The following is an 18,838-nucleotide window of genomic DNA, read 5'->3' on the forward strand; positions in this document are numbered from 1 at the left end:
AACATTCCAAGCATGGGGGACAGCTACAGAAAATGCTTGGTGCTGAGAGATAGAGTGTCTTGTTCATGTAACATAAAGGAGGTTAATGTCCCTGGATTGAATTTCCCAAATGTTATCCAGCCTGCTTTCTTCCTACTCAGTTTTTAATACTGCTCATCATCATGTTTCATTTAAGTCTTTATTTCTTATTCTTTAAATCCTAATCATATCATACCCTTTCTTCCTAGTAAGAACTTGCCCTTACTCCTAATTCCACATCTATGTATAAGGTACTTATAAGATTTGCAGTTTTCCTCCTGGAGGCATCTAATATCCCCATACTGCATCTGCCATCATGGGGGTACCTCTGCTACTGATGCTGAGCTGAGGCATGCATTCCTCAGCACTTTCTAATTCTCCATACCTTTCTCTGCCTCCACTCTCATTAAAACTTATCTATTCTTTGCTTCATTCTCTCAGGGCTTTGGTTACTGGCAATATAACTGATAAATTAATTTGTGCTAAGGTGTTAATGGGTGATAATGACTTAATATTCTACCTTTCAAATATCAGATATTTGAGTTTTAATAGTCATCTGCTTTTTAACCTAAAAGAATGATCAGTAATAGACATTTAATTCTTTCCTGCCCCTCAAATTACAACTTCTTATGTTCATATGCTCTGCTGCTTTCGTGTACAATTGGTTCTACTTTTAACTTTACATTAAATATGATTTCTTTTTTGTGCAGCTTTTTTATCATCTGAACTCATTGGTTTCTTTTCTGTAATCTTTGCAAGGTCACAACTGTATAATGTGTTACATGGAGTGTCCTTGAAAGAGAGGAAATAATCCCTTATGAAACCATGAAGGATGGCTTAGATATATATAGTTAAATAACTGAAGGGTGATTATCTGATAACCACCAGTATTTAGTTGGTTGTGCTCTTCATCTTTTTTTTTTAATTTCAAAAATCTGGTGTCCTTTTTTGGGGGGAGATGATTATTGAATTTATTAAACCTGAGAATATGATAATTAGTTTGAACTAGCTTGGATTTAATTAGGTTGTATAGCATTGAGGTTGGCACTCTAGTTGGTAATTATAGTAGAAAAAAAGAGAGATGACAGATTACATTTCAGAATCTAAAAATCCTTTTAGTTTAAAATATACTGTTTTTAGAATAAATTTGTCATGTCACTTATGAATTCTTTAGTTTGGAGGGATTAAACTTATTGTTGTTCATTTGCTTCAGCTGTGTCTAACTCTTCATTACCCCACCTGGGGTTTTCTTGCAAAGACACTGGATAATTTGTCATTTCCTTTTGCAGTTAATTTTATAGATGAGGAAACTGAGTCAAACAGGGTTAAATGAATTACTCAGGGTCACACAGTTAATAAGTATTTGAGGCCTCAGGAAAGTGAATCTGACTGACTCCAGGCCCAATGCTAACTGCTCTCCTCAAGTTTATTCTTTCTTTATATTTGGAAGTATTATATTTTATCATTATAATATTATATATAGTTTACATTATATTTATATTAAAGTAATCATATGTGCACAAAATACAATAACACATAGATAATGATTTTACAAAACACTTCTTTGCAATAGTCCTTTAAGATAGGTAATATAAATATAATCTATTTTTCATTTCACAGGTAACAAAAGTGAGATTTAGGATTGCATAGCTTTTAAGAATTCAGTTACATATAATGGTGACTGAAAATAGAATTGGATAATTCTGTGACATTTTTTTTGGGGGGGGAGAGGGATGTGTCTAGACCTGCTATTTTACTGGCATATAGAAACTACGTCCATGGGTGTAGACTAGCAATTCATCTAAAAGGTATAATCTTAGTTGTTTGGAGCATTAAGAAGTTAAATGATTTGACAATAGTCCCAATATTAGTGTTTGTTAAAGGCAAAACTCGACCCACCTTTTTCTAACTCTGGTCCTAGCCCTCTATTTCTATGTCTCTTGAGATATGCAATGAAAAACATACCCAACTCAGTAGTCAAGAGAACCTGGGTTAAAATTCTGACTTTTACCTCCCTGATGCCATGGTCCTCTTGGAAAACAAAGGATAAACAACAAAAACAACAGCAGACTCTTTCTAGCACTTTAGCACTGAGAGAGTCCTTCAAACTCCTCAAGCTCTCTTTTCTGTATCTGTAAAATAGGTATAACTTTAGCACTTCCTCCAGAAGGTTATTGTGAGAGTCAAATCAAATAATGTATATGAAGTGGTATACAAGCCTCGAGATTACATATCATTGTCAGGTAGTATGTCATTATCAGTCAAATTTTGAATGAACTTTGATGAATATAGTAGATAATTTTCACTGGACTTCAATAAATGTTTATAGAATATTTATTGTACACTGAGCACTATGGTAGCATTATAAAAAAATGATACAGTTCTTGAAATCAAGGCGCTTTGGGAGTTTGGAAAGAAAAAGACTAATTACTGATGGCACTGAGATCAATTCAAGACAATATTTAATCATAAGAGAGGTGAGCTAATCAGGTTGATATCATGAATATAATGAAATAAAATAAAAGAATTGCAGGATTATACACTTTAGTATTTGAAGGGTCTATGATTTTGAAAATGTTTTGAATTTGGCAAACATTGCTGCAGATCACATTTTGTCTTTAAATTAGTAGATGAAACTTGTTGTTGTGGCCAAAAATGTATCCCTCTGACAGGAGTTCTTGGTTGATAAAATGCATGTGATCCAAGGGCACAGGCTCCTTACCATGCTTTAAATACTTCCTCCTCCTCCTCCATCCCCTACCTCTTGTGTTCTCTGGCTTCCTTCAAGTTCCAGCTGAAATCTCAGCTTCCATAGTAAGCCTTTCCTAATCCTTCTTGGTACTAGAGGCTTCCCTATATTTCCAATGTATCCTGTATATAGTTTGTTTATACATAGTTGATTGCATCTTATCTCTTCTATTAAGTTCCTTCTGAGCAGGGGCTTTTTTTGGCCTTCTTTTGTATTTTCAATGTCTGGCATATAGTAAGTACTTAATAACTGTTTATTGACTGACTGGAAAAGTCATTTTTCCAGTTTGGGGGAGATGGCAAAGCTTATGTTCCATTGGCATAGACTTTGAGAATCCATGTGATCTTGAGGTATCAAAGTAGGACTTTAATGGATGGAGGCTGGGGATTAATCAATCAAGTAACAGTTATTAAATGTCTACTATTTGTCAGGTACTCTGCTATGCATCAAAGCTAAGAAAAAAAAAGAAAAAGAAATGGTGTTTGCACTAAAGGAGTTTATATTTAATCAGGGCGGAGGTTTTATATATATAAAAATATAGATAATACTTTTAACATAAATGAATTTTCAGGGTTTGAATTCAATATTGGGATTATTGACTAGAGAGAAATCAGATTCTTCCTCTGGCTTTTCCACTGCCCCAGTGTAAAACTCTAAAGAAATCTCTAAAACAAAGCTTAGAGAAATATGGCTAAATGAGCTAGAAAATTAAAGGCAAGTTCTAAACTAAAAATAAACAGATAAATAATCTCCTCCATCTAAGCAAAAGGCTTTGTTTGTATTCTACTAATGTATATAATTTCATACATAGGCTCCCAAATGTAACATTAAAAGGAAGGGAAAACAAGTGAATGGGAAAGCTTTAAACAGTGCCCTTAATATAGTAAGCTCTTGATAAAAGTTTGTTCAATTGAATTGAACAGAAAGAAAAAGGACAAATGAATGAATGAAATTTCCTATCTTCTCATTTTTCTTTTACATGACAATTGGTGTAATTTATTATGCCATTAAAAAAAACACCACAATGATATTCATGTCGGTTTGAAACTCTACTGTGAATGTAGTCTCATGTCTACCATTAGATGCTCTACTCATCCAACTTGATGCTGTTGGGCCTGACACATCTATAAATTCCCCTTAGGTTGACTCCTGTTCTTACAGGCAAACTATACTTATACTTTGATGGGTGGAGAATCAGGTCAATCAGGCTCAATTTTCTCCTTGGTTCATTGCCCTAAATTGAGAGACTAGAGTTGTAACCTAGACAACACTTTTGTTCTAGTATAGAGAAATAGCCTATTTGAACTTGACTGCTCCTTCAGTTTCTGGTTTCCCAACCAGCCACAGACTTTTTAAAAGTTTCCCTCTGTATTTTTGGTTAATCTCTCACAACTTCAGTGGCGGCAGCTGGACTTTGAACTGTTTTTGGCAGTTCACACAAAGTGCCTGTGGGGCAGACTATGATAATTTCCAGAGGGAGTTCCCTTTAACTGGTAAGAGAATTTCATAGTGATCTTTAACATCTGGGGTTAAAAACTTGCCTTTGGTCTACATTCAGAGCTGAATTCAATGAAGAGAATAATTTTCTGTCTATATTCATTCTTGTTGATTCCTTTTTAATTGTCTTCCCATCTCTTTGTGTCTTTCTCTGTTTCTCTTGGAAGAGTATTCTCAGATAAGAGTCAGTGCTTACAATATGTGGTGTTGTATCAGGAGACATAGCTTTCTAACTTATTCTGTTCTTTCTTTTCTGTTCATTCAGTGGTAGTTTGAGGTATGGCAAGTCAATAGTGTGTGTCTAGGTACATGCAGCCAGACAACCATATGGTAGGAGAGACTCTTTACCTGTTAAACTCTAAAACACTTTGTGATAAAGAAAAGGAAAAAGAAAAAACAAAAACCTAGCAGATTAATAGACCAATAGAGCATTTGGCCTAGTTTAGTGCCCCTGCTGTGACTCCTTGGTGTCAAGAGACCATTATCTGGGATATTTTGTTTATGTAAAGAAATGTGAATGAGTTCTCAAACCACTGCAATGGAAACCACACATTTTTGGGTTTAAATCTTGGTAACTTCAAGACTCAAAAGTTCTTGCTGTGATTGGAAAAGGAGGGAAGAAGAGAAAGAGAGAGAGGCAGAGACAAAGAGACACACAGAAAGAGAGAGATAAAGAGAGAAAGAGAGAGAGAAAGAGAGAGAGAGAGAGAGAAAAAGATCTGCTTTTAAATAAAAGATTTTTAAAAAATAACTCAGATTCTTATGCTGGTGACTCCATATACTTCTTGAGTATTTGCACAATTACATTATTTAAGTTATCTTGTTGCTGTTTAGCCATTTCAGTAGTTTCCAACTCTTTGTGTCCCCATTTGTTTTTTGCTTGTTTGTTTGTTTGTTTTGGCAGAGATACTAGAGTGATTTGTCATTTTCTTCCCTAACTCATTTTGCAGATAAGGAAACAGGCCAACAGGCTGAAGTGACTTGCCCAGGCTCACACAGCTATTAAGTCTGAGAGCACATTTGAATCAAGTCTTCCTGACTTGATGGTTGGGTTATTTAGCAGTATATCTTAGTTCTCTGATTAGATGCCAGCTTACTCAAGGATAAGAGGTATATCTTAAGCATAATTGACTTGGTGGTAACCAAAGCAAGTCTATACGGTCCAGAGAAATGCAATAAATCTAATGTGTCTAATGAGGATGATGATGATGATAATATTAGTCTTCCTCCATTATTTGTGGCTTCATGTTTGTAGAAATAATCATGACATCATGGAAAGATCAGAGAATTTGGACCTGGGGTTGTTTCTGCTTCTTACTAGAAGTTGTTTTCAGACTAATTTTATTTGTCTAAAAGAGACAATTAAGTTCCTTTCAATTCAGTCAATTCAATCAACATGTACTAAATGCCTGCTGTGAGTCAGGCATTTTGCTAAGCAATGGGTTTACAAATAGAGGTATCTGACAGTCCTGTCCCCTCAAGGAGCTTACAGTCTAATGAGGGAAACAGCATGCAGACATATATAATGGGCTATATATGATATAAATAGGTAATAACTAAAAATAATTTTTAAAAATTATAAAATGATTAATTAAAAGATTAGGAAAGATTTAGGAAGATTTACTAAAGAAGGTGGGAATTTAGTTAGTGCTAAATTTCATGGAGGCCATGGAAGTCAGTTGTCAGAGCAGAGGAGGGAGAACATTTCAAGCATTGAGGACAGCCAAGGAAAATGAGCAGCACCAAGAAATAAAGTGTCTTATTCATAAACCAGCCCAGAGGTCAATGACACTGGATTGAGCAGTGTATGTTGGGGGGTAAGATTTAAGAAGACTAGAATAAGTGGAGCATAGATTACAAAAGAATTTGAAGGCCAAGAAATCTTTTGTATTTGCAGTGTGATGATGAGGAAAGTGCTTTGTCTGCACACTATAAATGTGAGCTATCATTTCACTATGTACAGATAATCCTAGTAAGTGACAAGACATGTTGATGTCTTAGTTTCTTCTGTTCCTATCTGCAAAAGTCATTTATAACTATGAAATTAAAATGAAAAATATAATTTTAAAAAACTCTTTATTTTAAATGTGGGTACCAAATATACTTAGTCACTTGAACAGTTAATCATTAGGTTAAATGGACCTCTTCCATCTTGACTAATGAGAATAAATTTCAGTTAATTTCATATGAGGCACAGACCCCCTCAAAGATTCTAGCTTCTGTGGGTTATTTTCACTGTCAGGGGCTAAATCTTAAGGGTTGTCATATGTCTTCAGCTCTTATTCCACAACTTTACTGTTTGTTTTGGGGTAATCTCTGAAATAAAATATCTTGTGTCTAGGTTTCTCCAAACATGGATAAACAGTAACTCAAACTTTCAAGTAAACACTCAATGTAATTAATACATATTGTGTAAGATAGTCTTTATTGTAATCCATAGAAATTTCAGAAGCTGCAAAGAACTCAGTGAATCATGTAAACAGATAGAAAAACAGATACAATATTCAAAGACTCTTAGAAGCCTATTTAAAACACACACAGACGCACATATGCACATAGGAGTTCTGACACTTTAGTAATTCTTCTTTTAACCCACAGAGAACCTATATAAGAAAAGAAATGCACTTTTTGGAGCTCCTAAATTTTAGCACCCCTTTCTCCTGAGACCCCTTCTTTCTAAAGAACTCACCAAGCGAGTGACTAGCAAAAATCCATCTCTGATTTCTCCAAAAGCTGAATGTAGCATTAGACCTTCAGATGCAGTGGTCATACATGAACAATGCTTTTCTTTTTCCAAGGCTGGTTGCTTGAAACCAACTACTATGTGTATGGATCTTTCCTTTCTTAAGAATGATGCTCTTTGACATTTAGGCCATTTTCCCCAAATGGTGGATTTTTGAACTCTTGGACCTGAATGCTTTGAAGTTTGGGGACTCTGAAATTTGAGGTTACCTAAAGGCAATCTCTCTCGCTCTCCTCTCTCTTCTCCTCTCTCTTCTCCTCTCGCTTCTCCTCTCGCTTCTCCTCTCTCGTCTCCTTCTCTCGTCTCTTCTCTCTCTCTCTTCTTTCTTCTCTTCTTTCTTCTCTTCTCTTCTCTTCTCTTCTCTTCTCTTCTCTTCTCTTCTCTTCTCTTCTCTTCTCTTCTCTTCTCTTCTCTTCTCTTCTCTCCTCTTCTCTCCTCTTCTCTCCTCTTCTCTCCTCTTCTCTCCTCTTCTCTCCTCTTCTCTCCTCTTCTCTCCTCTTCTCTCCTCTTCTCTCCTCTTCTCTCCTCTCTCCTCTCTCCTCTCTCCTCTCTCCTCTCTCCTCTCTCCTCTCTCCTCTCTCCTCTCTCCTCTCTCCTCTCTCCTCTCTCCTCTCTCCTCTCTCTTCTCTTCTCTCTTTCTGTGTGTGTGTGTGTGTGTGTGTGTGTGTGTATATATATATGTATATATATATATATATATAATTTCCTTTTAGTTACAATGCTTCCTTGAATTTATATTTAAGTGAACTTCTGATATGATTCAAACATATGCTTTTGTGACTTAATCTTTGGGCACTTTAGATCTAATGAAATGGTCATTTGTTGTTGCATTGTTCTTAGATTCTAGGGCAATTTGCTGCCAATTCTGGTAATATCTAGGGTAATGCTTAGTTTCCTTCCATTCATATAGATTTTTACAGTTGATGGTGAAAACAAGACTTGTATGTTAAAAAAAAAATCTGTCCCTTAAAAAGTTATTTATGGCACTGTTGAGAATGAGTAGCATAGGACTCATTTTATAGTAGAATTTACATCACTTTGGACTCTTATGATTAACAATGAGAAAGAGCAATGTGTTATATTCATATTGCTATCATCTAGATGTCAAATATGAGCTAAGATAGACTTACTGAAGAAAATTTATATATATACCCAAGGAAATACTAAAGAAGGGAAAGGAACATGTATGTGCCAAAATGTTTGTGGCAGCTCTTTTTGTAGTGGCTAGAAACTGGAAGATGAATGGATGTCCATCAATTGGAGAATGGTTGGGTAAATTATGGTATATGGATGTTATGGAATATTATTGTTCTGTAAGAAATGACCAACTGGAGGAATACAGAGAGGCTTGGAGAGACTTAACATCAAGTGATGCTGAGTGAAACGAGCAAAACCAAGAGATCATTATACACTTCAACAATGATACTGTATGAGGATGTATTCTGATGGAAGTGGATATCTTCAACATAGAGAAGAGCTAATCCAATTCCAATTGATCAATGATGGACAGAATCAGCTACACCCAGAAAAGGAACACTGGGAAATGAGTGTAAACTGTTAGCATTTTTTGTTTTTCTCTCCAGATTATTTTTACCTTCCAAATCCAATTCTTCCTTTGCAACAACAAGAACAAAATTTGGTTCTGCACATCTATATTGTACCTAGGATATACTATAACATATTTAATATGTATGGGAATGCCTGCCATCTAGGGGAGCAGGTGGAGGGAAAGAGGGGAAAAATTCGGAATAGAAGGGAGTTCAAGGGATAATGTTGTAAAAAAATTACCTATGCATATTTACTGTCAAAAAAGTTATAATTTTATAATTATAAAATTAATTTAAAAAGAGGAAAAAAAGAAAATTTCTATATATAAATCTATATGCATATATATGTAGATTTAGATGATCATATATATTTGTGCATATGCACATTCAAGTTAAGATTTTATTCCTATTCTATTTTCAGAGCACAACTGGTAAGTCAAAAGACATATTTTAATTTTAATACATCTCTTAAGAAGTCTAGATTACAGGTTCCTTCTTAGATATTTGAATTCACTACTATAATTCATCACATTCTTTAAATTATTTGGCTCCTAAAATATAGAAATATAGATTCATATTAGAGGCCTTTTAAAATCCATATGTAATACAACAATGTTAAAATAGAAGAGTACTCATTTTTCCTCTCTGCTAATAATTATATTGTACTATCTAAATAGAGGACAGTAGTTTCTTTTAAAGTGTTCTGTGGTCCTATACATATTCCCAGATGCTCTAGCTGTTTATTCTCCCACATTCTACAAATGACTCCTCTCAGCCATTTTTTTAATCCAATGTTGTATTGTGGTCATTTTGCTGAAAAGGCGCTTCATATAAACAGTGAGACAGCTTGATTTGGTCATTGTGGAAAGATTTTCATAATGCATTTCCCAGACTAAGATGAACTAGATTCCAATTCCTGGAATAAAATAAAATTAAAGTCAGAAAGGCAAATACAAAATAATAAACCATGCAGCCATAGTGCTCATTAGCACTCACTCATCAATCTCACCAAAGTTGTAGCTGGGAGACCATGGCATAGTTATTATTCTGTTATTGATCTGATATCAAATATGATGAAGCCAGTTGACAGTTTTGAAGAGCAGCTGATAGTTATCGTGCAAACTCAACAAAAAAGTTTAGTAAAATTTGCAGGAAGTTTTTTTTTTCTTTCTTTTTTTTTTTTTCTGTCACTTGGCCTTATTCCTTTAGGTTTGGGCATCTGCTTGGCAAGAAGTAGGAGCTAATCTTATCTCTATTACTATAGATATTTAAATGTGGTTAAAACCACTGAACATGCACTTCTCTTTTGGCCAGACAAGACAAATTGAAGCCAGACAATTAGTGTGCTACATATCGAGTGAAAAATCCACATGGGGAGAAGAAAATGTTCATTCACATAAAACATGAAGCATTTTGAATGTGTGTGTGTGTGTGTGTGTGTGTGTGTGTGTGTGTGTGTGTATTTAAAATCAAAACAGGGAATTTAATTGTAGTCTATTATGATGTTCCTAAAAAAAAATCTGATCCTCAATAAATTGCACTGTCTTCCCATTATATCTAGGATGAAATGTAAAATTTTGTTTGGTTTTAAAAGCCCTTTATAACCTGTTCCCTTCCTGCTTTTCTAGTCTTCTTACTTACAACTCAACCTCCTTCATATATTCTGTGATCTAGTAACATCAATGTTCTTTCTGTTCCTTGAATAAAACACTTTATCTCTCCAAACTCTGAATTCTTCACTGACTGTCCTTCTTGTATAGAATACTCCCCCTCTTCATCTCTACCTTTTGGCTTCCCTAATTTCAGCTAAAATAGCAGCTTCTATAGGAAGTCTTTCCTAGTTCTCCTTATTTTCATGGCTTTCCTCTGAGACCTCCCTCATTATTCCCTGTTATCTTATTTGAATTTAATTATTTACATGTTGTCTTTCTTATTATACTATGGGCTCCTGGAGAGCAAGGAGTGTAGTTTGTTTTTTGTATCCCTCAGTGTTTAGCACACAGTTGGCACTTGATAAATACTAATTGATTGATTGTCTTTTAGCTTTTCATTGACTATACCTAATCATAGTGTCTTATAAAAAAGCGTTTGCCAATTCTTTCTTCTTCAAACACCAAAGAATCATGTTTTATCTATTTTACACACACACACACACACACACACACACACACACACACACACACACACACATACACACACAAGAACTTGTATGCTTGTGTGTATGCTCAAGAGCTTACCATTGTCTGGATCATAGAAGGAACTTACTAAATGCCTGTAAAATTGATTGATCTTCATTAACCACATATATTATATCTATATATCACAAATTACAAAAGACTAGAGACTGTTACTATATTTTTTCCAGAGATATATTTCTCTGGAGCTTTGGTTCTTAACCCTTTTCTATGTATAATTTTGACATATCATTTTAAAGACCTTGGATCCCATCTTAAAAAACATGATTGATCGATCATATTTCTGCTTAGTGAGATTTATAAGAAGATAGGCACCAGCAATTGGTCAATTCTCTTAATTGAAGGCATCCCTAAGTTATCTAATTGATATAAGAATTAAGTTTTAATGAAGTTTAAAAATTGGCATTGAGTCTGGAAATGTCTAGTTTGCAAGACAACAATCTATAGAGTATGTCTGTAGCATGAGCTGTTGACTATTGGAATGATATACACAATGCCAATTTGAAAAACATGTAGCATTGGTATGCTTAATGATTATTGAAAAAAATATATATATATATTCACTTATTTTTCCTTTAATATGGCATTTCCAAGAGCTTGTCTCCTCTCCTCTCTCTTTAGGCATGAATCATGGCAGACCAGGAAAAGACAATGATTTACTACTTTGAAGGGCAACCATGTATGTGATTAAAGGATATAAGTGCAATACTCCAAGATTTGCTTCCTTCCTGCTCCATCCAGCAGGGATACCTAAGGTGAGTGAGTAATGGGCTAATTTATAACACCTCAGGCCCTTCGTCAGGAGGCCTGTAATCAAAACAGGAAGATAAAACTCAGAAGGTTTCTAGTAAAAATACAACTTCTTATACTCTTAACACACCCTTTAATTGCAAGTGGCAGCAACCTTCAGAATTTTCCTGTTTTAGTTACCCAACAATTTCCATAAACAGGATAGTTTCCAATGCAATCAAAACATGTACTCAGTTGACTTTCTACAGCTCTTCTACCCATGCTTATTTGTTTCTTAATATCCTTCTGTTGTTATGGACATCAAAGATGCTAAAAGAACTAATTATGTATTATTCCCTGAATTGGTTCATTTTCTCAGACTGTAGATGACAAGTATTAGTTATCATCGTGACAGATGCTATAATGATACTCTGCCAGAAGCTACTAAGAACTATGTTTTGACCATTATTAGCTCATTTCATGACTATTTAGAAATATTTTATTTTAGTTTAGAAATGCTTTCTCCAGTACTCTTTCCTATTGGGGTAGAAAGTTATTTCTCCTTTCCATGTAATTCCTTCCCAAAAAATTTTACAAGATATGTGAATGTGGGTCTGAGGTTTGAGGGACCATGATAATTTAAATTATGTTAGGTGACAATAGATAATCTAATATTGCTCAAATTAGTAATGATGATTGTCAAAGCAATGTGGTATAATGGAAAGATTATATAACTGGTACCAGGAATTCCTTCCTTCCAATTCCACTTTAGACATTTAAAGCTCAGAACATTTGTTTCTTTACCTGGAAAATGGGTACAATGACATTCCTAGCACTTACCTCACAAGATCATTGTAAGGATTAAAGGAAATTATGAAAATAAAATGTTATGGTAACTTTAAAAGTATATATGTGTGTCAGCTATTATTATATTCAGCTTTTCAGCCATAATGAGTTTTTTAAAAAATCTCATAGGTACACATAATTCATCACTAATTGCCTCTTGGGCATCTTAAACTAGAATTCTTGCAGGCATCTCAAATTGAAGAAGAAGAATTAATTATCTTTCCCTCCCTCTTTTAACTATCCTCCTGTCTTAGGTTTAGAACTCTGTGTCATCCTGACTTTCACTCCCCCCCCCATATCCATCCTGTTGCTTAATCTACTTAGTTCTACCTTTTAAACACCACCAAGGTATGTTCCTTTCACTCACATAGATAGCACCCTAGTTCAAGCCCTCATTACCTTTCACCTGGAATTTCTAGCTTTCCAATTGGCCTTCCTATTTCTAATCCATCTTCCATTCATCTGCCAAATTGATTCTTCCTAAAGCATGGATTTAACATTCACTCACACACATAGTAAACACCAATAGTGCTTCTCTTACATTTAGGTTCAAATACAAACTCTTTTGGCATTTAAGATTTTTCATCACATGGATCCTTTGAGTCTTTTTACATTTTACTTCTCTCTATCTGCTCTTCTAAATAACTACCTTGACCTACTTGCTACTCCTTTCATTAGGCACTCCATTCTTTTGTACTAACTCTCTCTCATGCCTGGTTTGCATTCCTTCCTTTTTTTCCCCAGAAAGCCTTTCCCAGTCCCCTTGGCAACTATCTTCCCCTCTGGGATTTCTTTCCATAGATTCTGAGCATCCTTGCATGCATCTAATCATTTGCATTGTCTCCTTCAGGGGAAAATAGTTTTAACTTTTCCTTGTATTTCCAGTACTTAGAAAAGTTATTGCTATTTAGTTCTTTCTGTCCCATTCAACTTTTCTTGACCACTGTAGACCTCTGTTCATGAGTTTTTCTTTGTAAAGATACTAGAGTAGTTTCTCATTTTTTTTTCCAGTGGCAAACAGAGGTTAGATGATTTACCCAGGATAACTAGGAAGGATATGAGGCTGTATTTGAACTCAGGTCTTCATGACTCCAACCTCAGAACTTAATCCACTATGCCAATTAAATGCCCCTGTTTAGCAGAATACCTAACAATAAATGTCTTTTTTTTTTTTTAACATGTTTAATTGAACTTATACTATCAGGACTTCAATTACTTAGGAGCTGACTGGTATAGTGAATAGGTATTGTACTTGGAAAACAGAAGAGTTGAGTTCATATTCTAGCTATTTGATACTAGGAAAGTTAGATAGTTTCTTTATGCTTCAATTGGCTCATTTATAAAAGAAGAAAAGAAGGAAGAAAAGGAATGAGGGAAGGGGAAAGGAAAGAAAGAAGGAAAGAAAGTAAAAAGAAAGGAGGGAAAGGGAAAGGAAAGAAAGGAACTAAGGAAAGAGAAAAGATAGGAGAAGATAGAAGGGGAGAGGAAGAAAGGAATGAAGAAAGGAAGGAAGGAAAGAAGAAAGAAAAAGGAACAAGGAAGAGGGAAGAAATATTGATTCCCTTCATATTCTTGATGTTTTATTCTTCTAGATAAATTTTGTGATTATTTTTTCTAGCTCTTTAAAATAGTTCATTTGTAGCTTGATTGGTATGGCACTGCATAAGCAAATAAATAGCTAGATTTGTCATTTTTATTATATGGCTAAGCTTACTCATGAACAATGAATATTTCTTCAATAATTTAGTTTTATTTTTATTTGTGTGAAAAGTATTATATAATTAAGTTCCTATAATCTCTGAGTTCATCTTTGCAATTTTACTCCTAAGTATTTTATATCATCTTCCATGTAAATGGAATTTATCTTTCTATTTTTTTTTGGTATTATATAGAAATGCTTATGATTTATGTAGGTTTATTTTATATCCTGAAACTATTTTTAAGTTCTTAATTTTTTCAGCTAGTTTTTTTTTTTAAGTTTATACTCTAGGACTCTCCAAGCAGTGATATCTTCTATCTTCTCAGTGATATGGTATTGAAATTAATTGCTCTTTAATGTTTGGAAGAATTAACTTGTAAATTTATCTTTTCCTGGAGATTTGTTTTTTCTTAGGGAACCCATTGGTGGCTTGTTCAATTTCTTTTTCTAAGATAGGATTATTTAAGTATTTGGTTTTCTCTTCTGTTGATTTGGGTAATTTATATTTTTTCAAATATTCATCCATTTTATTTAAATTGTCAGTTTTAATGGCATGTAATTGGACAAAATTATTCCAAATAATTGTTTTAATTTCATCTTCATTGGTGGTGCATTTATCCTTTTCAATTTTCTTTTCTTTTCTTTGTTAATTAGATTAATCTGCGATTTATCTGTTAATTGGTTCTGTGTTAAAACTAGCTCCTAGTTTTATTTATTAGTGTGTTTTTTACTTAAAATTTTATTAAATTCTCCCTTGATTTTTAAGATTTTTACATTGGTGTTTAATTGGGGATTTAAATTTTTTTTCTTGTTTTGTTGTTGTTGCATGCCTAATTTACTAATTTGATCTTTTTTTAATAGGGGTGTGTGTATGTGTGTGTGTGTGTGTGTGTGTGTGTGTGTGTGTGTGTGTGTGTATGTGTATTCAGAGAATTAAAATTTCCCCAAAGTATTATCTTGGATGCATCTCATAAATTTTGAAAGATTGTTTAGTTGTCATTCTCTTTCATGAAAATTATCAATTGCTTTTATGATTTATTCTTTAACCCACTCATTCTTTAGAATTAGACTATTTCCAAATCATTTCTAATCTATTCTTACATAGCCTCTTATTAAGTATAATTTTATTGCATTATGGTTTGAAAAGGGTACAATTAATCTTTCTTTTTCTACATTTGGTGGTTGATTTTTGTGCCTTAATACATGGTCAATTTTTCTGAAGCTGCCATGTATAGCTCAGAAAAAGAAAGGATATTTCTTTCTATTTCAATTCAATTTTTTTCAGCAGTTTATCATATCTAATATTTCTAATATTCTATTCATATCCTTGACTTATTTCTTATATTTTTATCATTAGATTTATCTAGTTCTCAGGGTAAAGTTGAGATCCCCTACTCATATACCTTTACTGCCTATTTCTGTAATTCATTTAACATTTTCTTTTGTAATTTGGATGCTATGGGATAAGTTGAGCAAATATAATAAAGATGACAATTACCTAAATTATTTATTCAGTGCTATTCCAATCAAACTCCCAAGAAACTATTTTATGGATCTAGAAAAAATAGCAACAAAATTCATCTGGTAGAATAAAAAGTCAAGAATTTCAAGAGAATTAATGAAAAAATGCAAATGAAGATGGCCTAGCTGTAACAGATCTAAAACTATATTATAAAGTAGCAGTTATCAAAACCATTTGGTACTAAAAAAACAAAAAAACAAAAAACAAAAAAAAAACAAAAAAAAATTTGCTACTGGCTAAGAAATAGAATAGTCAATCAGTAGAATAGGTTAGGTTCATAGGACAAAATAGTCAATGACCATAGTAACCTAGTTCTTGACAAACCCAAAGACTCCAGATTTTGGGATAAGAATTGACTATTTGACAAAAACTGCTGGGAAAATTGGAAACTAGTATGGCAGAAACTAGGCATTGAGCCACACTTAACACCATACAGCAAGATAAGATTTAAATGGATTCATGATCTAGACATAAAGAATGATATTATAAACAAATTAGAAGAACATAGGATAGTTTACCTCTCAGATCTGTGGATGAGGAAGGAACTTGTGACCAAAGAAGGACTGGAGATCATTATTGATCACAAAGTAGATGGTTTTGATTATATTAAGTTAAAAAGTTTTTGGACAAACAAAACTAATTCAGACAAGATTAGAAGGGAAGCAATAAACCGGGGAAATGTTTTTACACTCAAAGGTTCTGATAAAGGCTTTATTTCTAAAATATATAGACAACTGATTCAAATTTATAAGAATTCAAGCCATTCTCTAATTGATAAATGGTCAAAGGATATGAACAATTTTAAGATTAAGAAATTGAAACTATTTCTAGTCATATGAAAAGGTGCTCTAAATCATTATTGATCAGACAAATGCAAATTAAGACAACTCTGAGATACCACTACACACCTCTCAGATTGGCTAGAATGACAGGGAAAGAAATGATGAATGTTGGAGGGGATGTGGAAAAACTGGGCCAGAAATACATTGTTAGTGGAACTGTGAATTCTGGAGAGCAATTTGGAACTGTGCTCAAAAAGTTATCAAACTGTGCATACCCTTTGATCTAGGAGTGTTTCCACTGGACTTATATCCCAAAGAGAGCTTAAAGGAGAGAAAGGGATACACATGTGCAAAAATGTTTATGGCAGCCCTTTTTGTAGTGGCAAGAAACTGGAAACTGAGTGGATGCCCATCAATTGGAGAATGGCTGAATAAATTGTGGTATATGAATGTTATGGAATATTATTGTTCTGTAAGAAATGGGCAACAGGATGATTTCAGAAAGGCCTGGAGAGACTTACATGAACTGATGCTGAGTGAAGTGAGCAGAACCAGGAGATCATTATACATGATAACAAGACAACTATATGATGATCAATTCTGAAGTATGTGGCTCTCTTCAACAATGAGATGTTTCAAACTAGTTCCAATGTGATTAAGAGAGTCATCTACACCCAGAGAGAGGACTGTGGGAACTGAATGTGGTTCACAACATAGCATTTTCACTCCTTTTCTTGTTGTTTGCTTGCATTTTATTTTGCTTCTCTTATTTTCTGGTTTGATTTTTCTTGTGCAGCAAGATAATTGTATAAGTATATATGCATAGGGGCAGCTAAGTTATGCATTAGATAGAGCCCCAGCCCTGAATTCAGGAGGACCTGAATTCAAATCTGGCTTCAGACACTTAACATTTCCTAGCTGTGTGACCCTGGGCAAGTCACTTAACCCCAATTGCCTCAAAAAAAAGTATGCATATATTGGTTGCATATATTTCTACCATGCTTAACATACATTGGACTTCTTGCCATCTAGGGGAGGACATGGGGAAAGGCAGGGAAAATTGGAACACAATGTTTTGCAAGGACTAATGTTGAAGAATTGTCTACACATATGTTTTGAAAAATAAAAAAAAACTTTAATAAAGGAAAAAAAGAAAAGATTTTTTAAAAAGAACTTGGATGCTATGTCACTTGGTACATGTATGTGTTTAGTATTAATATATCACTTCATTGCTTATCCTTTTAATTGGGTCTGGTATTGCTTTATTTGAGGTCAAGATTTTTACTCCTTCCTTTTTTCACTTCTGCTATAAACCATATTGGATTCTGCTCAACCCCCTGCTTTTAACTCTGTGTATGCAAGTATATTTCTTGTAAACAACATATTATTAGATTCTGGTTGCCATTCCATTTTGCTATCTATTTTGTTTTATGGGTCAGTTTATCCCATTTACAATCACAGTTATGATTACTAACTGTCCATCTCTATCTGACCTGTTTTCTTCTGTTTATCCACTCTCTCTCCATTTAACCCATCCCTCCCCTAAAATCTGTTTTCTTCTTTTTTACTTTTCTCCTTTTTTTCACCTCTTTTCTTTTATCCCTTTCCTCTCCCACTTCCATGTTGGTAAAGATAAATTTCTATTACCAATTGAGTATTATTTGTATTTTTCCTCTTTGAACAAATTTAGGTGTGAGCGAGGTTCATCCATTGCCTGCCTCCTCCATTGTAAGAGCTCTGCCTTGTGTGTTTCTTTAACTTGTGATAATTTTCCTCCATTCTTCTTCTTCCCTCTCCAAGTGTATCCTTCTTTCTTGTTTATCCATTTTTACATCATCTGAACATATTATAATCATTCTATAATTCATTCATTTATAATAAAGATAAAGTTTTTAGAAATTATGTGTCATCTTCTCATATAGAATGGTGAATATTTAACCTTATTGACTCCCTAATGATTTCTCTTTCACATTTACCTTTTTATTTTTCTTTTGTGTCTTTTATTTAAAAGCCATATTTTCTATTTAGTTCTGGTCTTGTTGTTTGTAACATTTGAAAATTTTTTTATTTTATTAAATCACCCTTCAAGGTTTATTCTCAGCTTTGTTGGATGGAGTGTTCTTGGTTATAACCCCTTGCCTTCTGGAATATCACATTCTAAGTCTTCCGCTCCTTTACGGTGGTAGCTGCTATATCTTGTCTCATCCTGACTATAGCTTCATGGTATTTGAATAGTTTCTTTCTGGCTGCTTGAAGTATCTTCTCTTTGATCTGCAAACTCTGAAATTTGCTTGTAATATGCCTGGGAATTTTTATTTTGGGATAGTTTTTATTTGGTGATTGATTACTTCAATTTCTATTTTATTCTTTGATTCTAAGAAATTAGAATTTTCCTTGAAAATTTCTTGAAATATGATATCTAAGCTCTTTCTTTAATCATGGCTTTCAGGTAGTTCAATAATTCCTAAACTATTTCTCTTCAATCTATTTTCCATGTCAGTTATTTTTCTG

The 18,838-nt window shown here is 33.8% G+C and overlaps 1 long non-coding RNA gene across 2 annotated transcripts in view; it reads left to right on the forward strand.

Annotated features, from left to right (window-relative positions):
* Nucleotides 1-18,838, forward strand: part of LOC141545535 (uncharacterized) — a 344,302-nt gene that overhangs the window by 246,611 nt on the left and 78,853 nt on the right. For both annotated transcript variants that reach the window (XR_012483057.1, XR_012483058.1), the window contains exon 5: nucleotides 11,371-11,504. This is a non-coding gene — a long non-coding RNA (uncharacterized LOC141545535). The remainder of the gene's footprint in view (nucleotides 1-11,370; nucleotides 11,505-18,838) is intronic.

Source organism: Sminthopsis crassicaudata, chromosome 1 (assembly GCF_048593235.1).
Source record: "Sminthopsis crassicaudata isolate SCR6 chromosome 1, ASM4859323v1, whole genome shotgun sequence".
Taxonomy (NCBI): Eukaryota; Metazoa; Chordata; class Mammalia; order Dasyuromorphia; family Dasyuridae; genus Sminthopsis; species Sminthopsis crassicaudata.